The sequence below is a fragment of the Haliotis rubra genome, unplaced genomic scaffold (genome assembly GCF_003918875.1).
Source record: "Haliotis rubra isolate DU_JTF1 unplaced genomic scaffold, ASM391887v1 Scf333, whole genome shotgun sequence".
NCBI classification, from domain to species: domain Eukaryota; kingdom Metazoa; phylum Mollusca; class Gastropoda; order Lepetellida; family Haliotidae; genus Haliotis; species Haliotis rubra.
Window position 1 is genome coordinate 131,496 of NW_025767006.1, and position 23,729 is coordinate 155,224.

Sequence of the window (23,729 nt, forward strand, 5' to 3'; positions counted from 1 at the left end):
CCTTGTTCACTGGGAGCCATGGGTTGATGTTTGTTTATGTCCCCTCGCCCTTAAGGGTCAGGGTAGTTCTATGAATGTATCTACCTCCTCATTTAAACAAATGCGACGTTTCGATGTAGATACTGACACCCTTATCAAACAAGTTGTGTACAGTGCTGTAGGTAACGCGTGATATACACGAGTAAAGTTACGTTTATACAGTTGACGTACAGGCTAATAGAGATGATGATGTTTACACAATAGACTAGGTTGTTGTACAAGGTGTGACGGTTATTAGCACAATCAGGATCATGTTTACACAATGCACAATTGATAAGAAAGAGAGTAAAGATGAAGCCAGTTATGATGGCCAATGAGAAAAATGGGATTGATGTTTCTTAGTGATGAGCTGATGGTAGACAGTGGGGAAGTAATAGTCTTGGTCTCTGTTATTGAATGGCTTCTGATAGTTTCTTGATCTTGTAGTGAGGAGATTGCATGTGAGAACGTTGGTGCTGGTCCTCTTGTTCAGAATATAAGTGGTTAAAACATTCACTCGTCACGCCGAGTGACCCGGGTTCGATTCCCCACATGGGTACATTCTTACAGGATATTTATATAGCGCACATATCCAGGTAACTAGTACATGCTCAAAGCGGTGGTATTTTTTCCCTCGATCATTGGATGTCAATGTATAAAGCCCATTTCTGGTGTCCCCTGCCGTGGTATTGCTGGAATATTGCTAAAAGCGGCGTAAAACCTCACACACGCACACACTCAGGAGATTTGTTCCAAGAAATTAAAAGTGCCCATTTTAACTCGTCATGCAACGTTACAAAGAGCAAAACTCTATGATTGTGGGACTAGGTTGTCAAGCAATTACTGCTCCATACGGTTCCCATTGCAATAAATGAAATTATGAACTTTCAGGTGCACTTCGTAGATCGGCATCAACATCTACGTCAGCGTCTACAGAAGGTTTGTACTTCGAAAGATAAACCCATTTGACCGTGTGGCTACAGTTGACTAGCAGTTAAAGTGATTTCAGAATGGAATAATCGTTTTAAAACGTGTCTGCTTGCCTCACTCAAGTTTAAGTACAGACCCTATATGCAACATTGTGTCTGTTGTTGTCGGTATTGGCTAATTGCTAATTGCCTTATTATGACCGTTACCCGTGCTTTAAACAGTTCAAAATTAACATTGAGTTCTTCGGTAAGATAAATACCTTGTTCTCTGGGACCCATGGGTTAATGTTTGTTTATGTCCCCTCGCCCTTAAGGGTCAGGGTAGTTCTATGAATGTATCGACCTCCTCATTTAAACAAATGCGACGTTTGGGTGTAGATACTGACACCCTTATCAAACAAGTGGTGTACAGTGCTGTAGGTAACGCGTGATATACACGAGTAAAGGTACGTTTATACAGTTGACGTACAGGCTAATAAAGATGATGATGATGTTTACACAATAGACTAGGTTGTTGTACAAGGTGTGACGGTTATTAGCACAATCAGGATCATGTTTACACAATGCACAATTGATAAGAAAGAGAGTAAAGATGAAGCCAGTTATGATGGCCAATGAGAAAAATGGGATTGATGTTTCTTAGTGATGAGCTGATGGCAGACAGTGGGGAAGTAATAGTCTTGGTCTCTGTTATTGAATGGCTTCTGATAGTTTCTTGATCTTGTAGTGAGGAGATTGCATGTGAGTACGTTGGTGCTGGTCCTCTTGTTCAGAATATAAGTGGTTAAAACATTCACTCGTCACGCCGAGTGACCCGGGTTCGATTCCCCACATGGGTACATTCTTATAGGATATTTATATAGCGCACATATCCAGGTAACTAGTACATGCTCAAAGCGGTGGTATTTTTTCCCTCGATCATTGGATGTCAATGTATAAAGCCCATTTCTGGTGTCCCCTGCCGTGGTATTGCTGGAATATTGCTAAAAGCGGCGTAAAACCTCACACACGCACACACTCAGGAGATTTGTTCCAAGAAATTAAAAGTGCCCATTTTAACTCGTCATGCAACGTTACAAAGAGCAAAACTCTATGATTGTGGGACTAGGTTGTCAAGCAATTACTGCTCCATACGGTTCCCATTGCAATAAATGAAATTATGAACTTTCAGGTGCACTTCGTAGATCGGCATCAACATCTACGTCAGCGTCTACAGAAGGTTTGTACTTCGAAAGATAAACCCATGGCTACAGTTGACTAGCAGTTAAAGTGATTTCAGAATGGAATAATCGTTTTAAAACGTGTCTGCTTGCCTCACTCAAGTTTAAGTACAGACCCTATATGCAACATTGTGTCGTGGTTAAAACATCTTTGACTTAGAACCCGTGAATGTCCTGGTTAGAATATTACCTTTCAGTAACCCATGCTTGTCGTAAGAGGCGACTAACGAGATCGGGTGGGCATGCTCGCTGACTTGGTTGACACATGTCATCGATTCCCAATTGCGTAGATCGATGCTCATGCTGTTGATTACTGGATTGTCTGGTCGAGACTCGGTTACTTGCAGACCGCCGCCATATAGCTGGAAAATGTCTGTGTGCGGCGTAGAACTAAACTCAACTCATTCACTTTGACATAGACTTAAAGGTGTAATGATCATCACAAGCCAGCCTCCTCTCAGCTATATGTTATTAAAATCTAGACCAGACAATCCCTGCATGAAACAGGATTCAAAGAGAAACAATTAAACACGTCACCGAACATATCGACCTGATCCACGGTGTCAAACGTGTAAAATCATTTCCAAATGTTTGATACATGTATTCAATATGGCATTTCTAGGTCGTAGATCAGCATCAACATCAACTTCTTCGTCAACATCGACAGAAGGGTCATATTTACAAAATCCATTGTCTTAATCTTGCTTGTATTTACACATAGATACTGATCCAACTTTTAGCTTAATGTCTTCCAGTTAATTTACGATCACCTTAGTGGTTTGTGACGAAGTCATCATTCAAAACTTTTCCATACATATATTCAATATGTTAGTTCTAGGTCGTAGATCAGCATCAACTTCAACATCAACGTCGACAGAAGGTTCATATTTACAAAATTCTTGCATGTATTTACACATAGATACTGGTCCAACTTTCAGCTTAACTTCTCTCGGTTAAGACATTTACAGATTCTAGTACCAATGTGGATTGAGTCCATCCACGATTTCGAACCCACGCCCTTAGCCTCAGACACCTAATTGCCATCACACAATGTCAGCGATCTACTAGTGTCAGAGAGGCACATGTACGTAGTTCTGAGAGTAGTATATACAATGGGGGTTCTGGACCAGTTCCAACCAAAGCCTCTGCAAAGACTTATTTCACAAGTAAGGCTTTGGTCGGACCCTTAGCTCTTGCTACCATTACCCCTACTATGAAAAGTTTGGGCCGATAAGCGGGACCTCCTAGCCGCGCCCGGGGACATGGCTGGAGTGTGTTGGTATCCTGGGATTGCATCATCCAATACTGGGCTGTGTCTAACGTGCCGCTATGCCATGTTTACCTCGATGAAACAGTGAAAACTTGTGAAATAAGTCTTTGCAGAGGCTTTGGTTGGAACTGGTCCAGAACCCCCATTGTATATACTACTCTGAGACTTCGACTTTTGTTGATGATATGGAAGCTGATCGCTGACTTTGTGTGCAATTCAACACTCTTAATAATGTAGTTATGGTGAATCTCTCTCGAACTCTCGTGTAACGGGAAACACATATCATCATAAAGGTCACGCAAGTGTCCAAGTCAGCGAATACTGCTCTTCTATGACCGTAGACTAAGACAAGTATTACAGGAAGAACAAATATGACGGAACACCGTCTGCAAGATACATTACGCACACTAACGATACCCTTAATTAACATCTCTGCATTGATACTGTATGTAGCAAATTATATCCTCGTTGCAATGTACCCGTCTTCCGGTATGCATATTAACAAAGAGCACAATAATCACAATAATTATTGTTTCACAATTAAACATGACTACATATGGAAACAAACTTGACACGTGGACTTCAAACCTTCCATCCCCACTGTTGTCATCTGCCCCACAGATTATGTTCAGCTTGAGCTTCATTCGTCAGGTTGTGGCTTTTCTAAAGACTGTTTATCAATCGATTACCTTTTTCTATTGACATACGTAATGGTAAATTTAAATATATCATGTATCAGTGACGTTTATGTAAGTGTGGTGTTTTATCATCATCCGTGTAGGACGATTTAGCAGAGAAAATGTATATTAACAATAGAGAGAGTTCTGTAGATACACACCTTCTTTATTGTAAAGATGAGTTGTTGTAAATATGTGGTTGTTCACCACACCAACTTCTAATTGCTGTTTAAACAAGCTAAACTTAATATTCCAGGAAGTCCAGGATTTGCACCAACGCTTCTCGGAGACAACGGTAAGCATCTTCACGTCAAATGTACCATCTGTCCTAAATGCAAGAGTGAGGGAGTATTAGTTTAGGCCGCCTTCAGCAATATATCACTAATATCACGGGATACCTGAAATGTGCATTACACAATTATTGCAGCCACTCTGGGTGTTCGTCATGACGAGCAAACGAACGCTTTGACCAGTCCACTAGACTAGGAAACACTAACTGAATACATTCCACGAGTAACAAACATCGTACATGACTCTTTGGGTGAGTGGATGCAGATATGTGTACATGTACCATTATATGTATATCATGAAACCTTATTCCATATTTGATACAATTTGAAACACTATTTGTTTCCAGGTCAGGAATGCGTCGGAGGTAAGACCTATTAAATGATATGATCTTGGACAAGGATATTGCCATGCTAGTTCAAAGAATGCAATGTAAAGACAAATTTTGCAAGGTCTGAAGCACTTTAAAAGCCTTAGAATACTCAATAATGGTAAATGACATATGCCTCGGGTTACAGAAAACATATTTACAAAACGTTTGCCTTCTATGTTATTTATGCTTGCATGGAATATGTTCTCTTACCACTCCTGGAAATCATTCAGTGACCTCATCCACACCTCTTGAAACGTGATATAATTTACCAAGTAATGTTTCTCTCTACTTGTATCAGACGGCTGTGTCCTCTTGAATGGAGTAGCAGGTCTGGTCGATCCTCCAGTTATCGGTGAGCGTGGTTGTTGTAGGAACAAAATGATTGAGTTACAAATCAGTTAAAGCAGTGCCTCTGATTGGCCCCGAAAATGAATGCACAATTAAACTGGACCTTCACTAGAAATGGTGTATAACTAAAGTAACAGTTACCACGAATGGTGTTACACAGTATAACTTAAAGTACATAATTTCGAGATAACGTAGTCTGTAATGAAAAAGAAGAAAACGAACCAATATAAAAACGACAACCTTTGACATTTCTTGCAGAGGCAATTTCTTAGTTGTTTTATACGAACGTTTGAGTTTTGAACACAGAAAGATGTTTTTATGGCATTTTCAATATGCATTTCAACAAACAAGCGGAAAAGAAATACATCTAGGCCAAGAGATTTGCAAGCGTAAAGTTTCGAAATGTCGTTGTTTTCAGATGCTGGAGAACCTGGTCAGTAATCAAAGGATACGTTTGAAACGCGGACCAGGGGGAGACTCTTTACTTAGGGATTCTCATATTGGTGTCGGATGATACTGAAGTCCCCAGGAAGAGAATTTCTTCCGAAGAGCGTGATCACGTTTGAAGCCTGATTCCATCACATTCAAACACAAAATGAAAAGTTGATAGCACTGTTATTGACATTGTGTACATTGAAATTACGACAAATGTAAAACCATACGTACATAAATATGTGATTGTAACCACGCGCCATGCTTCAATAATAAAACCATTGTAAAACAATATTTGTGTGTTGTTGTCTGTTGAAGAAGACACAGGTTGTGAATCAAATGGATTTCCATGGTATCTTTAGTAATATGCCACTCTGAGATTAATATATACTGAGAAACAAAAGAAACGTCGTCATATTGGAAATGACATTTAAGTACCAATGGAGTATTTGAGCCCCTTTTTTCAAATATACACCGGAAGTAAATTTTGAGGAAAACATGAATCGTGGTAGTCTGGTTTGCCCAATAAAATATTGTTTGAGATTGAGGTTAGAAATGTTTTGGTTTGTGGAAAGGGAACAGTTCGCACAAACGCAACATTGGAATCGAGATGCACGTGCATCATGCATGCATTCAGGCATACATTTTCGGCTTGATTGGCAATTGTTCATTTGTTTTCTAAACACAGCAGCTATGGCTACGTTAACGAGAGATCAACGACAACGAGCCATTGGACGTCTACACTCTGGTCAACGTTCTCGAGTCATTGCTAATGACTTCAATTGCAGCGTAGGAACGATAGAACGTCTGAGACAGCGATACAACGCCACCACCAGCAGTGATGACCGTCCACGTAGTGGGCGACCCTGTGTAACTACGCGTCGCCAGGACCGCCACAGACTCGGGCGACAAGTCAGTGATCGAACCATTCGGCGACGTCTCCAAGCCAGGAACCTGTTTTGTCGCCGTTCTTCAATGATGAAAGTCGGTGCTTTATAACACAATCTCACAAGAGATGTCAGTATATATGCATGACAGATTCCGGGGGTCTCAAGACTCAGTCCACCCCAAGGTCTTTATAATCGCACCATTCCCACTGCCAATGGTCTAATACATTTTGTGGGTACACGTTGATCCCTGTTACTGGCAGTTGTTGCTGGAGTGTGTCCGACCAGTTCTAAATTCAATTTCAGGAAGCATTCAATCCACCACAATCCGAGATTGATTTCTTCAGAACCTCGCGAAACAGTGGACTATTGGTATTGTTCCAATCCCCAAAAAGCAACCGTTCGCAGTCTCAAATTCTATATATTAACATGAAGGAAAATTGTTGCCAAATTGCTAATAAAAGGTGACCTGACAGCTTCTTTGTCAATGTTACACAAGTTGAATTTGATTGACTCAGATAGACTGTAATAAGAATCCACATGACAAGTGTTGTTGTAAACGGCATAAAATATAAATATATACTGATTATGCTTACACACTGTTTAAACCCTTAAAATATTTACGGTAGAAATATGTATTCAATTACATTAAACGTGGTTATAACAATTAGGTACAAATCAGATCTTACGCAAATGTAGAGAAAAGAATCCAAAACCTGTAGATGATACAGTTATGTATCCCCCCCAACCCCACCCCACCCCACCCACACACACACACACACTCTTTCCACACCCGTAAAAGTTAACTTTCCAATATATGCCTGTAAGAAAATACTGTAAAGTAATGGGATTGCTGAATTTGGCCACCGGAGGTAGTGACCACAGCACTCTGGTTATACTGCATTGGGAGAGGACAGAGCTTGGCAAGATACCAATAAATATGCTTGTCATTTAAACCTTTATCTGATATTTGTGAAATGTGATTTTATAATTGAAGATGCTTCCTGCACCTGTAGCCCCAATATAGATGTTGTTAGTCCAAATTACTTCGTCTCTTTTTTTCAATTGAAATTAAGATCTTTGCCTTTTATCAAAATAATATATTTTCAGTCTTAATGTGCCTTTGTCGGGAATCAAACACCGGTTTTTAACCTGACAAGTGAACGCTTTAGCCACGAGCGTACCCCATCATTCCTTGATACTGTTGGTACATTTATTATACATTCAAGATTGAACCCAGTTTTGTCACCATATATCCTTCAGTTTTATGTTAGTGACATGATCTGCACACTGATAATTTAAAAGTGGAATATAAATAATGATTGTTTGCGATCTTTATCCAATTTAGTTTTCCATTGATCTAGTAATTTTCATTTTCTGTTTCCACGAAATTCTGTACGAAGGTACTTTTAACAGTTTCACCCAATAACAGTAAAGCATACAGATAATACGTTTCGGTACTTTGATTGATTAATAAGTACATATTGTATTCCATCATATTGAGATACCAAAATGATTAACATGATTATATAATGTATAACAAATTAGACAGCAAAAAGCAAAAGCAAAAAAGAAAACGCATGAGCAACATAATGCTGTCAGGTAGTAAGCTTTCAACAATTATCGAAACTGAGCTAATTGCAATCACTACAATTTCCTATAGTCTGCCCAACAGATGGAAACAAAATAGGTTTAATATGAAAATTATGAGCTAATTGCAATCACTACAATTTTCTTTAGTCTACCCAAGAGGTGGAAACAAAATATGTCTACAGTATATTCCGTCGGGTAACTGAAATTTGAGAAAACGTCCGTATGGAATAATACCTGTATTCCGAATCAAAAAGAGGTCACACCAAGTATGTGCATGTTCACACATTTACAAAAGTAATTTACACCGGGAATCATTAATACATTGTAATCATCTTTTATGAAAGTATAGATAATGAAATTTGTTCAGTTATGATCAGTGGGATAACTCATACAAGTGAGCACTAAAATTAGGGACCTACCGGTTCATGTCTGTGTGAACACATTCGTCTAGATCTGTGTTTTATTGTAATTAGCAGTGTCTCCTAGTATAGCATATATAAGAAGTGTACCTAAGGTCAGTTATTTAAACTGTTATGTAATTTCCATTACAAAAAGTATAAATGATATTACCTATTGGTCAGAAAGACTTATCAGTACAAACCTAACCCTGGTCATACGAGATTTCAAGGGTATTGAAATGCATGTCCTACAATCACAGCATTTACATATGTTACACATGTTAGGAAACACATGGAAACAATGGCCAGATTTACACACCTGTGAAATACATGTAAATGCAGAGTCGAATGTTCGTTTATTTTAACACCCTTTTAAACGTGTGTAAATCTGACGGCCAGATGATACGTAGATTTCAAACGTTGTTCATATGGCCGCCGGATGAAACGAGTATTTCCTGTTGTTAGTAAATTTGGGTAATACAGTCATTTTGTGTGGACCAAACCTCCTCAATTTAGGTGTTGCTTTCGCGGGAACGGTCAAGCTACAGTGAACACTGAAATTAGCGTTCCCGGGACTCTCAGTACACAAGAAAGACAAAGAAATGTGAGTCGTCGTCTGATACCGTAGTCATGGTAGAAATTTAATGAATAAATAAATAAATACGTTTAACATTAACAAGCCATGGTGAAGCTTACATGTTATTTTCTAGCATTTGTGATAAAACATTGTGAATTATAACTGACATTTTATTTTGATGTATATTAGTGGCAAGTTAAACCAAACTGAAATTATCCACTATTTAATATATATTTCTGATCGCCCGTTTGGATAATTGGTGGGAAAATAATAGACCTTGCATTCGGGTGGTGCTTAATCAAGTTTCATGCGTATGTTCCAACAAAATAAGCCTGTCTTAGATTTGAATGAAAGTGGCATAACCATTGCAAATACAAATGGTAACAGTATTTTCAAAATCATAAATCCCATCGTTTGATTTTGGTCCTACCATAAACATTTGAAAACTTTATTGTTGTCTTGAATTTTATGACTGAACAAAGCGTCCGTTAAAACCTTAAAAACATGGACATTGTTTTACATAAACAGAAAGTCATCTCTCCTGTCATACAGTCTTGTGGAGAGTGTTTATGTCATCCTGACGCAACCTCTTAACAATACGTATCCGCAAATTTCGATTTAGAAATTTCAAAAATCGAAATTCATATAAATCCGCCAATAACATATAAAATCTGACTTTCTCCTGAACAAAATATATAAACATACACACTTCGACAGTGCATAACCCGTGAAGGTCTGGGTTAGAATGAACCTTCAGTAACCCATGCTTGTCGTAAGAGGCGACTAACGGGATCGGGTGGTCAGGCTCGCTGACTTGGTTGACACATGTCATCGGTTCCCAATTGAGCAGATCGATGCTCATGTTGCTGATCACTGGATTGTCTGGTCCAGACTCGATTATTTACAGACCGCCGCCATATAGCTGGAATATTGCTGAGTGCGGCGTAAAACTAAACTCACTCACTCACTCACTCGACAGTATATAGACGCCAACAACGTGAAAACCATGTTTCTAAGTTAAGCAAGAGCGAGAATCATTTTGAGAATGTTAGGAATTTAATTCAAGCTATCAACGAAAGCAATCAACTATATTATATGTTCAACCCAACTAAAATGATGATACAAATATTTCATTTTAATAATATCATATTTTGTTGATTTAGGAAAATGTATACATTGAATAATAGTGGACTTACACCCAACCCTCTACACCAATATCTCCTAAAGCCGTCTTACTACCATTATTTGTATAGTGCAATCATACATGTTTAACATTTGTATTGTGTAATGCTTAATCAAATATTTGTTTACAAGTAGCTCCCACTGTACTGCGTCCATGCGCGTACAACAGTTGAACTACAATGATGGCAGACAAACACAGATAGCTTGTGATCTTATGATCCACTCCTCCACCAAGCCCAATCTATTGTATAAACATCGCATCTATTGTATAAACATCTCATTGTAACTACATCTCTGGCTTCCAGTCACTATCCTGTGTGTACTCACTGGCTTCATCAGCTTACTGCTTAGCCAATCATGGCAATTATGTTGTTTTCTTTGTCTATTATGTTGTTTCATTGTTATATACAGTATATATATGCAGTTCTACACTTCATGTATCACTCTTGCTTGACAACGGTACAAGAATCTGTATCGAAACGTCGCACTCACGAAATAAAGAAGTTGTTATCCATAAAACTTGTTCTATATTAAACACAGATAGAACACGCTGCAGTAATGGGAAAGGACGTACCGTATTTCCTCTATTAAGCGCCGGGTTTCTATTAAGCGCCGGGCCTCTAATAACCGCCGGGGATAAAGCAGTGCTTTGAGAAATAAGCGCCGGGCCTCTAATAAGCGCCGAGTCTCTAATAAGCGCGGGTATAGACCTTTGCATTTTTTCGTTAATGTATTCTCCCTTGGTATAAAAATAAATATATTAAGGAATGGTCCCTTAAATCATAACTTCATATACTCATCCCCGCTTTTAAAAATACAGGGTATTTTAATAAGCGCCGGGCCTCTAATAAGCGTACAACTGAATTACAACAGAATTTATATTGTCATGGCCTACCAGTTATTTCATTGGTTCCGTTATAGACCTTATTCAATTTTAAAGTTTAAATTATCTTTTATAATTGGTTAGCCAACACAGTGACTATGATTAAAATACAAACACACACGTGTACTCGGTATGGTGGTTAGTGGTTAAAGCGTTCGCTCGTCACGCCGAAGGCCCGGTTTCGCGGATCGATTCCCCACATGGGTACAATGTGTGAAGCCCAGTTCTGGTGTCATATTGCTGGAATATTGCTAAAAGCGGCGTAAAACCCAACTCACTCACTCACTGGGAATGCATAACGTCAACGCCAGAGAATAATCAGTCTCGATATTCAAAGGAACATTAAACTAAAATGTTTATTTGAAATTTCATGACATCATAAAATGACCATCATTGCGTGACAGTCACAGAGATGACATAACAGACAAATACCTCCACACTTCTGCAGACAAACAATGAACACACGTCTCCAAATATTTAACATCTCATAACGAATACAACATGGGGTATAAGTACGCCAGCAGTAGCCATGTCATTTACACCCAACACTGACAGCACACAGCAACCGAAGACACAGCGCTATCAACAGGGACATCATGAACAACACCAAAGTTATCATCGTGTTTCTGATCGCCATCAGTAAGTATTTATACATCAGTATGTACAGTTAAACACCGTTGTGCCGAAAGTGAAGGGACCTGCGTAAATACATCGAGTTAACCGACGTTCGACACAACCGAAATATGATGACTAATAGGCACGGACCAAACAATTACTTAGAGAATATCAAAGTCCGACACAACGCGGTGTTTGACTGTATTTATAGATGATTTGTTACTTCATGTATTGCTGAAAAGATCACTTTGAAGATAACGTCCTTTTTTCTGTAAATTTGTGATAAAATGACATGATTCTTGGTAAAAAGCGCACCATCTTAAAATTACTCTACTTCACTCTCATATCATAATATGTCGAAAATGGAAATGTGACGATATATAGGTGCAAATGTGGTATGCGCCGGACCATTGTCTATGTAGCGTATTATCTGCTATAAGCACACAGAAATATTCATATTTGTTCTATGTGTCATTTGAAATGAGTATATCGCGACGTTTTATTTCACACGTGTTATTTTCCATTATTGTTACTCCTATATATTTTCAGGCATCCCGTTTTCCTTTGCAAGAAACATGAGAGGTAAACACATTTACTGTAATATATGACTATGCAAGTCCAGAGACAGCAAGATTATTCTATTTATCTGTTTACGTAATGAGCTAACAGTTTTTTGTCAGACTGTAGTTTGAGTCACAATGTAGAACTGTCATATTTATTTACACTAAAACGAGGTCATCACACGGGTGTGTAGCCCCGTCTTCCAATCGTTGTAGCCTACACTCACTCACTCGACAGTATATAGATGCCAACAACGTGAAAACCATGTTTCTAAGTTAAGCAAGAGCGAGAATCATTTTAAGAATGTTAGGAATTTAATTCAAGCTATAAACGAAAGCAATCAACTATATTATATGTTCAACCCAACTAACATGATGATACAAATAATTCATTTTAATAATATCATCTTTTGTTCATGTAGGAAAATGTATGCATTGAATAATAGTGGACTTACACCCAACCCTCTACACCAATATCTCCTAAAACCATGTTACTACCATTATTTGTATAGTGCAATCATACATGTAGCCCCGTCTTCCAATCGTTGTAGCCTACACTATACATTGATACATTTTCACGATCTTGAATTTCTGTTACAGATGTTAGGTCAGCATCAACATCAACGTCTTCATCTACAGAGGGTTCGTACTTACAATGTTAATATTCTTAGGCTTGCTTTTATTTACACATAGATACTGATTCAACATTCACCAAAGCTTATTTCAGTTAAGACAATGTATGGACTGGAGAAAGTGCAAGTTTATCAATGTTTCTAGGTTACCCGCTGGGAATGCCGAAATGACGGAATTCATTTTGTACTTCCTGTTAGTAATTCTATATCTTGAATAATTGAGTCACGTATCATGTACGGAAATTACCGATCTTTTGCGAATGCAAATCGGTGCAAGGGAGATTACTCTAACTTTGTTTTTACTTGTCTGTTGTTGTCGGTATTGGCTAATTGCCTAATTGTGGTACTCCTTATTATGACCGTTACCCGTGCTTTAAACAGTTCAAAATTAACATTGAGTTCTTCGGTAAGATAAATACCTTGTTCACTGGGACCCATGGGTTGATGTTTGTTTATGTCCCCTCGCCCTTAAGGGTCAGGGTAGTTCTATGAATGTATCTACCTCCTCATTTAAACAAATGCGACGTTTCGATGTAGATACTGACACCCTTATCAAACAAGTGGTGTACAGTGCTGTAGGTAACGTGTGATATACACGAGTAAAGGTACGTTTATACAGTTGACGTACAGGCTAATAGAGATGATGATGTTTACACAATAGACTAGGTTGTTGTACAAGGTGTGACGGTTATTAGCACAATCAGGATCATGTTTACACAATGCACAATTGATAAGAAAGAGAGTAAAGATGAAGCCAGTTATGATGGCCAATGAGAAAAATGGGATTGATGTTTCTTAGTGATGAGCTGATGGTAGACAGTGGGGAAGTAATAGTCTTGGTCTCTGTTATTGAATGGCTTCTGATAGTTTCTTGATCTTGTAGTGAGGAGATTGCATGTGAGTACGTTGGTGCTGGTCCTCTTGTTCAGAATATAAGCGGTTAAAACATTCACTCGTCACGCCGAGTGACCCGGGTTCGATTCCCCACATGGGTACATTCTTATAGGATATTTATATAGCGCACATATCCAGGTAACTAGTGCATGCTCAAAGCGGTGGTATTTTGTCCCTCTATCATTGGATGTCAATGTATAAAGCCCATTTCTGGTGTCCCCTGCCGTGGTATTGCTGGAATATTGCTAAAAGCGGCGTAAAACCTCACACACGCACACACTCAGGAGATTTGTTCCAAGAAATTAAAAGTGCCCATTTTAACTCGTCATGCAACGTTACAAAGAGCAAAACTCTATGATTGTGGGACTAGGTTGTCAAGCAATTACTGCTCCATACGGTTCCCATTGCAATAAATGAAATTATGAACTTTCAGGTGCACTTCGTAGATCGGCATCAACATCTACGTCAGCGTCTACAGAAGGTTTGTACTTCGAAAGATAAACCCATTTGACCGTGTGGCTACAGTTGACTAGCAGTTAAAGTGATTTCAGAATGGAATAATCGTTTTAAAACGTGTCTGCTTGCCTCACTCAAGTTTAAGTACAGACCCTATATGCAACATTGTGTCTGTTGTTGTCGGTATTGGCTAATTGCTAATTGCCTTATTATGACCGTTACCCGTGCTTTAAACAGTTCAAAATTAACATTGAGTTCTTCGGTAAGATAAATACCTTGTTCTCTGGGACCCATGGGTTAATGTTTGTTTATGTCCCCTCGCCCTTAAGGGTCAGGGTAGTTCTATGAATGTATCTACCTCCTCATTTAAACAAATGCGACGTTTGGGTGTAGATACTGACACCCTTATCAAACAAGTGGTGTACAGTGCTGTAGGTAACGTGTGATATACACGAGTAAAGGTACGTTTATACAGTTGACGTACAGGCTAATAAAGATGATGATGTTTACACAATAGACTAGGTTGTTGTACAAGGTGTGACGGTTATTAGCACAATCAGGATCATGTTTACACAATGCACAATTGATAAGAAAGAGAGTAAAGATGAAGCCAGTTATGATGGCCAATGAGAAAAATGGGATTGATGTTTCTTAGTGATGAGCTGATGGTAGACAGTGGGGAAGTAATAGTCTTGGTCTCTGTTATTGAATGGCTTCTGATAGTTTCTTGATCTTGTAGTGAGGAGATTGCATGTGAGTACGTTGGTGCTGGTCCTCTTGTTCAGAATATAAGCGGTTAAAACATTCACTCGTCACGCCGAGTGACCCGGGTTCGATTCCCCACATGGGTACATTCTTACAGGATATTTATATAGCGCACATATCCTATATGCAACAAGGTAACTAGTACATGCTCAAAGCGGTGGTATTTTTTCCCTCTATCATTGGATGTCAATGTATAAAGCCCATTTCTGGTGTCCCCTGCCGTGGTATTGCTGGAATATTGCTAAAAGCGGCGTAAAACCCTCACACACGCACACACTCAGGAGATTTGTTCCAAGAAATTAAAAGTGCCCATTTTAACTCGTCATGCAACGTTACAAAGAGCAAAACTCTATGATTGTGGGACTAGGTTGTCAAGCAATTACTGCTCCATACGGTTCCCATTGCAATAAATGAAATTATGAACTTTCAGGTGCACTTCGTAGATCGGCATCAACATCTACGTCAGCGTCTACAGAAGGTTTGTACTTCGAAAGATAAACCCATTTGACCGTGTGGCTACAGTTGACTAGCAGTTAAAGTGATTTCAGAATGGAATAATCGTTTTAAAACGTGTCTGCTTGCCTCACTCAAGTTTAAGTACAGACCCTATATGCAACATTGTGTCTGTTGTTGTCGGTATTGGCTAATTGCTAATTGCCTTATTATGACCGTTACCCGTGCTTTAAACAGTTCAAAATTAACATTGAGTTCTTCGGTAAGATAAATACCTTGTTCTCTGGGACCCATGGGTTAATGTTTGTTTATGTCCCCTCGCCCTTAAGGGTCAGGGTAGTTCTATGAATGTATCTACCTCCTCATTTAAACAAATGCGACGTTTGGGTGTAGATACTGACACCCTTATCAAACAAGTGGTGTACAGTGCTGTAGGTAACGTGTGATATACACGAGTAAAGGTACGTTTATACAGTTGACGTACAGGCTAATAAAGATGATGATGTTTACACAATAGACTAGGTTGTTGTACAAGGTGTGACGGTTATTAGCACAATCAGGATCATGTTTACACAATGCACAATTGATAAGAAAGAGAGTAAAGATGAAGCCAGTTATGATGGCCAATGAGAAAAATGGGATTGATGTTTCTTAGTGATGAGCTGATGGCAGACAGTGGGGAAGTAATAGTCTTGGTCTCTGTTATTGAATGGCTTCTGATAGTTTCTTGATCTTGTAGTGAGGAGATTGCATGTGAGTACGTTGGTGCTGGTCCTCTTGTTCAGAATATAAGTGGTTAAAACATTCACTCGTCACGCCGAGTGACCCGGGTTCGATTCCCCACATGGGTACATTCTTACAGGATATTTATATAGCGCACATATCCAGGTAACTAGTACATGCTCAAAGCGGTGGTATTTTTTCCCTCGATCATTGGATGTCAATGTATAAAGCCCATTTCTGGTGTCCCCTGCCGTGGTATTGCTGGAATATTGCTAAAAGCGGCGTAAAACCTCACACACGCACACACTCAGGAGATTTGTTCCAAGAAATTAAAAGTGCCCATTTTAACTCGTCATGCAACGTTACAAAGAGCAAAACTCTATGATTGTGGGACTAGGTTGTCAAGCAATTACTGCTCCATACGGTTCCCATTGCAATAAATGAAATTATGAACTTTCAGGTGCACTTCGTAGATCGGCATCAACATCTACGTCAGCGTCTACAGAAGGTTTGTACTTCGAAAGATAAACCCATTTGACCGTGTGGCTACAGTTGACTAGCAATTAAAGTGATTTCAGAATGGAATAATCGTTTTAAAACGTGTCTGCTTGCCTCACTCAAGTTTAAGTACAGACCCTATATGCAACATTGTGTCGTAGTTAAAACATCTTTGACTTAGAACCCGTGAAGGTCCTGGTTAGAATATTACCTTTCAGTAACCCATGCTTGTCGTAAGAGGCGACTAACGAGATCGGGTGGGCAGGCTCGCTGACTTGGTTGACACATGTCATCGATTCCCAATTGCGTAGATCGATGCTCATGCTGTTGATTACTGGATTGTCTGGTCCAGACTCGATTACTTGCAGACCGCCGCCATATAGCTGGAAAATGTCTGTGTGCGGCGTAGAACTAAACTCAACTCATTCACTTTGACATAGACTTAAAGATGTAATGATCATCAGAAGCCAGCCTCCTCTCAGCTATATGTTATTAAAATCTAGACCAGACAATCCCTGCATGAAACAGGATTCAAAGAGAAACAATTAAACACGTCACCGAACATATCGACCTGATCCACGGTGTCAAACGTGTAAAATCATTTCCAAATGTTTGATACATGTATTCAATATGACATTTCTAGGTCGTAGATCAGCATCAACATCAACTTCTTCGTCAACATCGACAGAAGGGTCATATTTACAAAATCCATTGTCTTAATCTTGCTTGTATTTACACATAGATACTGATCCAACTTTTAGCTTAATGTCTTCCAGTTAATTTACGATCACCTTAGTGGTTTGTGACGAAGTCATCATTCAAAACTTTTCCATACATATATTCAATATGTTAGTTCTAGGTCGTAGATCAGCATCAACGTCAACATCAACGTCGACAGAAGGTTCATATTTACAACATTCTTGCATGTATTTACACATAGATACTGATCCAACTTTCAGCTTAACTTCTCTCGGTTAAGACATTTACAGATTCTAGTACCAATGTGGATTGAGTCCATCCACGATTTCGAACCCACGCCCTAAGCCTCAGACACCTAATTGCCATCACACAATGTCAGCGATCTACTAGTGTCAGAGAGGCACATGTACGTAGTTCTGAGAGTAGTATATACAATGGGGATTCTGGACCAGTTCCAACCAAAGCCTCTGCAAAGACTTATTTCACAAGTAAGGCTTTGGTCGGACCCTTAGCTCTTGCTACCATTACCCCTACTATGAAAAAGTTTGGGCCGATAGCGGGACCTCCTTGCCGCGCCGGGGACATGGCTGGAGTGTGTTGGTATCCTGGGATTGCATCATCCAATACTGGGCTGCGTCTAACGTGCCGCTATGCCATGTTTACCTCGATGAAACAGTGAAAACTTGTGAAATAAGTCTTTGCAGAGGCTTTGGTTGGAACTGATCCAGAACCCCCATTGTATATACTACTCTGAGACTTCGACTTTTGTTGATGATATGGAAGCTGATCGCTGACTTTGTGTGCAATTCAACACTCTTAATAATGTAGTTATGGCGAATCTCTCTCGAACTCTCGTGTAACGGGAAACACATATCATCACAAAGGTCACGCAAGTGTCCAAGTCAGCGAATACTGCTCTTCTATGACCGTAGACTAAGACAAGTATTACAGGAAGAACAAATATGACGGAACACCGTCTGCAAGATACATTACGCACACTAACGATACCCTTAATTAACATCTCTGCATTGATACTGTATGTAGCAAATTTATATCCTCGTTGCAATGTACCCGTCTTCCGGTATGCATATTAACAAAGAGCACAATAATCACAATAATTATTGTTGCACAATTAAACATGACTACATATGGAAACCAACTTGACACGTGGACTTCAAACCTTCCATCCCCACTGTTGTCATCTGCCGCACAGATTATGGTCAGCTTGAGCTTCATTCGTCAGGTTGTGGCTTTTCTAAAGACTGTTTATCAATCGATTACCTTTTTCTATTGACATACGTAATGGTAAATTTAAATATATCATGTATCAGTGACGTTTATGTAAGTGTGGTGTTTTATCATCATCCGTGTAGGACGATTTAGCAGAGAAAATGTATATTAACAACAGAGAGAGTTCTGTAGATACACACCTTCTTTATTGTAAAGATGAGTTGTTGTAAATATGTGGTTGTTCACCACACCAACTTCTAATTGCTGTTTAAACAAGCTAAACTTAATATTCCAGGAAGTCCAGGATTTGCACCAACGCTTCTTGGAGACAACGGTAAGCATCTTCACGTCAAATGTACCCTCTGTCCTAAATGCAAGAGTGAGGCAGTATTAGTTTAGGCCGCCTTCAGCAATATATCACTAATATCACGGGACACCTGAAATGTGCATTACACAATTATTGCAGCCACCCTGGGTGTTCGTCATGACGAGCAAACGAACGCTTTGACCAGTCCACTAGACTAGGAAACACTAACTGAATACATTCCACGAGTAACAAACATCGTACATGACTCTTTGGGTGAGTGGATGCAGATATGTGTACATGTACCATTATATGTATATCATGAAACCTTATTCCATATTTGATACAATTTGAAACACAATTTGTTTCCAGGTCAGGAATGCGTCGGAGGTAAGACCTATTAAATGATGTGATCTTGGACAAGGATTTTACCATGCTAGTTCAAAGAATGCAATGTAAAGACAAATTTTGCAAGGTCTGAAGCACTTTAAAAGCCTTAGAATACTTAATAACGGTAAATGACATATGTCTCGGGTTACAGAAAACATATTTAAAAAACGTTTGCGTTCTATGTTATTTATGCTTGCATGGAATATGTTCTCTTACCACTCTTGGAACTCATTCAGTGACCTCATCCACACCTCTTGAAACGTGATATAATTTACCAAGTAATGTTTCTCTCTGCTTGTATCAGACGGCTGTGTCCTCTTGGATGGAGTAGCAGGTCTGGTCGATCCTCCAGTTATCGGTGAGCGTGGTTGTTGTAGGAACAAAATGATTGTGTTACAAATCAGTTAAAGCAGTGCCTCTGATTGGCCCAAAAATGAATGCACAATTAAACTGGACCTTCACTAGAAATGGTGTATAACTAAAGTAACAGTTACCACGAATGGTGTTACACAGTATAACTTAAAGTACCTAATTTACGCATTTCGAGATAACGTAGTCTATAATAAAAAAGAAAATGAACCAATATAAAAACGACAACCTTTGACATTTCTTGCAGAGGCAATTTCTTAGTTGTTTTATACGAACGTTTGAGTTTTGAACACAGAAAGATGTTTTTATGGCATTTTCAATATGCATTTCAACAAACAAGCGGAAAAGAAATACATCTAGGCCAAGAGATTTGCAAGAGTAAAGTTTCGAAATGTCGTTGTTTTCAGATGCTGGAGAACCTGGTCAGTAATCAAAGGATACGTTTGAAACGCGGACCAGGGGGAGACTCTTTACTTAGGGATTCTCATATTGGTGTCGGATGATACTGAAGTCCCCAGGAAGAGAATTTCTTCTGAAGAGCGTGATCACGTTTGAAGCCTGATTCGACCACATACAAACACAAAATGTAAAGTTGATAGCACTGTTATTGACATTGTGTACATTGAGATTACGACAATTGTAAAACCATACGTACATAAATATGTGATTGTAACCACGCGCCATGCTTCAATATTAAAACCCCTGTTAAACAATATTTATGTGTTGTTGTCTGTTGAAGAAGATACAGGTTGTGATTCAAATGGATTTCCATCGTATCTTTAGTAATATGCCTCTCTCAGACTAATATATACTGAAAAACAAAAGAAACGTCGTCATATTGGAAATGACATTTAAGTATCAATGGAGTATTTGAACCCCTTTTTTAAATATACACCGGAAGTAAATTTTGCGGAAACATAAATCGTGGTAGTCTGGTTTGCCCAATAAAATATTGTTTGAGATTGAGGTTAGAAATGTTTTTGCTTGTGGAAAGGGAATAGTTCGCACAAACACAACATTAGAATCGAGATGCACGTGCATCATGCATGCATTCAAGCATAAATTTCCGGCTTGATTGGCAATTGTTCATTTGTTTTCTGAACACAGCAGCTATGGCTAGGTTAACGATAGATCAACGACAACGAGCCATTGGACGTCTACACGCTGGTCAACGTTCTCGAGTCATTGCTAATGACTTCAATTGCAGCGTAGGAACGATAGAACGTCTGAGACAGCGATACAACGCCACCACCAGCAGTGATGACCGTCCACGTAGTGGGCGACCCTGTGTAACAACGCGTCGCCAGGACCACCACAGACACAGCTCGGGCGACAAGTCAGTGATCGAACCATTCGGCGACGTTTCCAAGCCAGGAATCTATTTTGTCGCCGTTCTTCAATGATGAAAGTCGGTGCTTTATAACATAATCTCACAAGAGATGTCAGTATATATGCATGACAGATTCCGGGGGCTCAAGAATCAGTCCACCCCAAGGTCTTAATTGTCGCACCATTCCCTCTGACAATGGTCTCATACATTTTGTGGGTAGACGTTGATCCCTGTTACTGGCAGTTGTTGCTGGAGTGTGTCCAATCAGTTCTAAATTCAATTTCAGGAAGCATTCAATCCACCACAATCCGAGATTGATTTCTTCAGAACCTCGCGAAACAGTGGACTATTGGTATCGTTTCAGTCCCCAGGAAGCAACCGCTCGCAGTCTCAAATTCTATATATTAACATCAAGGAAAATTGTTGCCGAATTGCTAATAAAGGTGACCTAACAGCTTCTTTGTCAATGTTACACAAGTTGAATTTGAGCGACTCAGATAGACTGTAATAAGAATCCAGATGACAAGTGTTGTTGTAAACGGCATAAAATATAAATATAAATTGATTATGCTTATACACTGTTTAAACGCTTAAAACATTTACGGTAGAAATATGTTTACTATTACATTAAACATGGTTATAACATTTAGGTACAAATCAGATCTTACACAAATGTAGAGAAAAGAGTCCAAAACCTGTAGATGACTATTTACACACACTATTTACAATCATTTACAGCGCTAAACATATTGAATAAAGTAATGCACACACACTATTTACAATAATTTACAACGCTACATATATTGAATAAAGTAATGCACATACACTATTTACAATAATTTACAACGCTAAATATATTGAATAAAGTAATGCACACACACTATTTACAATAATTTACAACGCTAAATATATTGAATAAAGTAATGCACAGACACTATTTACAATAATTTACAACGCTAAATATATTGAATAAAGTAATGCACACACACTATTTACAATAATTTACAACGCTACATATATTGAATAAAGTAATGCACACACACTATTTACAATAATTTACAACGCTAAATATGTTGAATAAAGTAATGCACACACACTATTTACAATAATTTACAACGCTAAATATATTGAATAAAGTAATGCACACACACTATTTACAATAATGTACAACGCTAAATATATTGAATAAAGTAATGCACACACACTATTTACAATAATTTACAACGCTAAATATGTTGAATAAAGTAATGCACACACTATTTACAATAATGTACAACGCTAAATATATTGAATAAAGTAATGAACACACACTATTTACAATAATTTACAACGCTAAATATGTTGAATAAAGTAATGCACACACACTATTTACAATAATTTACAACGCTAAATATATTGAATAAAGTAATGAACACACGCTATTTACAATAATTTACAACGCTAAATATGTTGAATAAAGTAATGCACACACATTATTTACAATAATTTACTAGCAACACGTTTGACTCTATTTCTAAACGTTCATTCGTTCGCTTGTTCGCTAACTTCACTCACTCACTCAGTTTAGCTGATAGCTCATTTTGTAAAGATTTTAATTTTTAAACATCATCAGCGTATATTTTATGCTTTATGAAAAGATTATTCCGAGATTGACTCCGGATACATTGAAGATGAATAACTCTAAATAATCTGTACCCGCTACTATAACAATGTTTTGAAAAGAAGTAACCCTATCCATGGATCTATCTACTCCCGGCATGGATGGTACTTTCAGGTATTTATTCATCGTATCTTTAGCCTTGGCGATACTCCCCAAATCCTGGAAAACTAGCTCTCCCGGGACATCCGAAATACACCCGAGATTATGAAGCTGAACAAACAGGAGTAGGCTTGGCCTACAGCACGTACAACTTGTTGACATGGGGCAAATAGAAGGTGACAGAAATATACATCTACCTGACTTATAAATCTAAATGAAACTCCCAGTGGAGAAATCTATGTTAAAACACAGCATTGACTATCGAGGTTCGATAAAGAAAAAGGCAATCTTACAATAAGTGCTTGCCCAAACAGCTTCTTGGCATGGTAGACATATGCGGAAGTAGAGATATACTGTTCTTCAGATGACTGATAAATCTAAATGCAACTCACACCTGTTTGTAAGAAAAATTTGTACATATGTACTTGGTTTGTAATTTAAAGAAATATGTACAAAAACACTAATTATAAATCGGCTTCACTGGTATCTTTTAAAAATTTACCATTCAAATAAAAGAAACGCATCACCCAGAAATCTGTTGCGAAAATTTTGTGATTTCCAAAAGTAATGTGGATTTTTGTAGCCAGACAGCGCATGCTCTTTGCTGCACAACTGGAAGGTGTTTTTTGTTGCCTTTTTAATCCTTGTAAGAATTCTCCTCAAAATCCACACTTTCAGGTAAAGTCGATTGTTTACTTGTGCAATTGTGTACAATCATGTTATCAACACTTTTGTTACATATTTTGACGATTGTTTGAACACAGTAGATAATTAAAAGATATTTAAAAATACAAAACGCCTATGCGTTTCTTTTCTTTTCACCCCGTGCGCTCACAATGGCCAAGCAATGACTAGTCATGGACTGTCTGTTGTGTGTACACACATTATTTGGGAGTCGGCGCCATTACTCCTGCAAAGCAGCACCAAGATCCTGCAAATTCAGACGTCTAGCAAGAGCATCCCAGGTGTGTTCGATT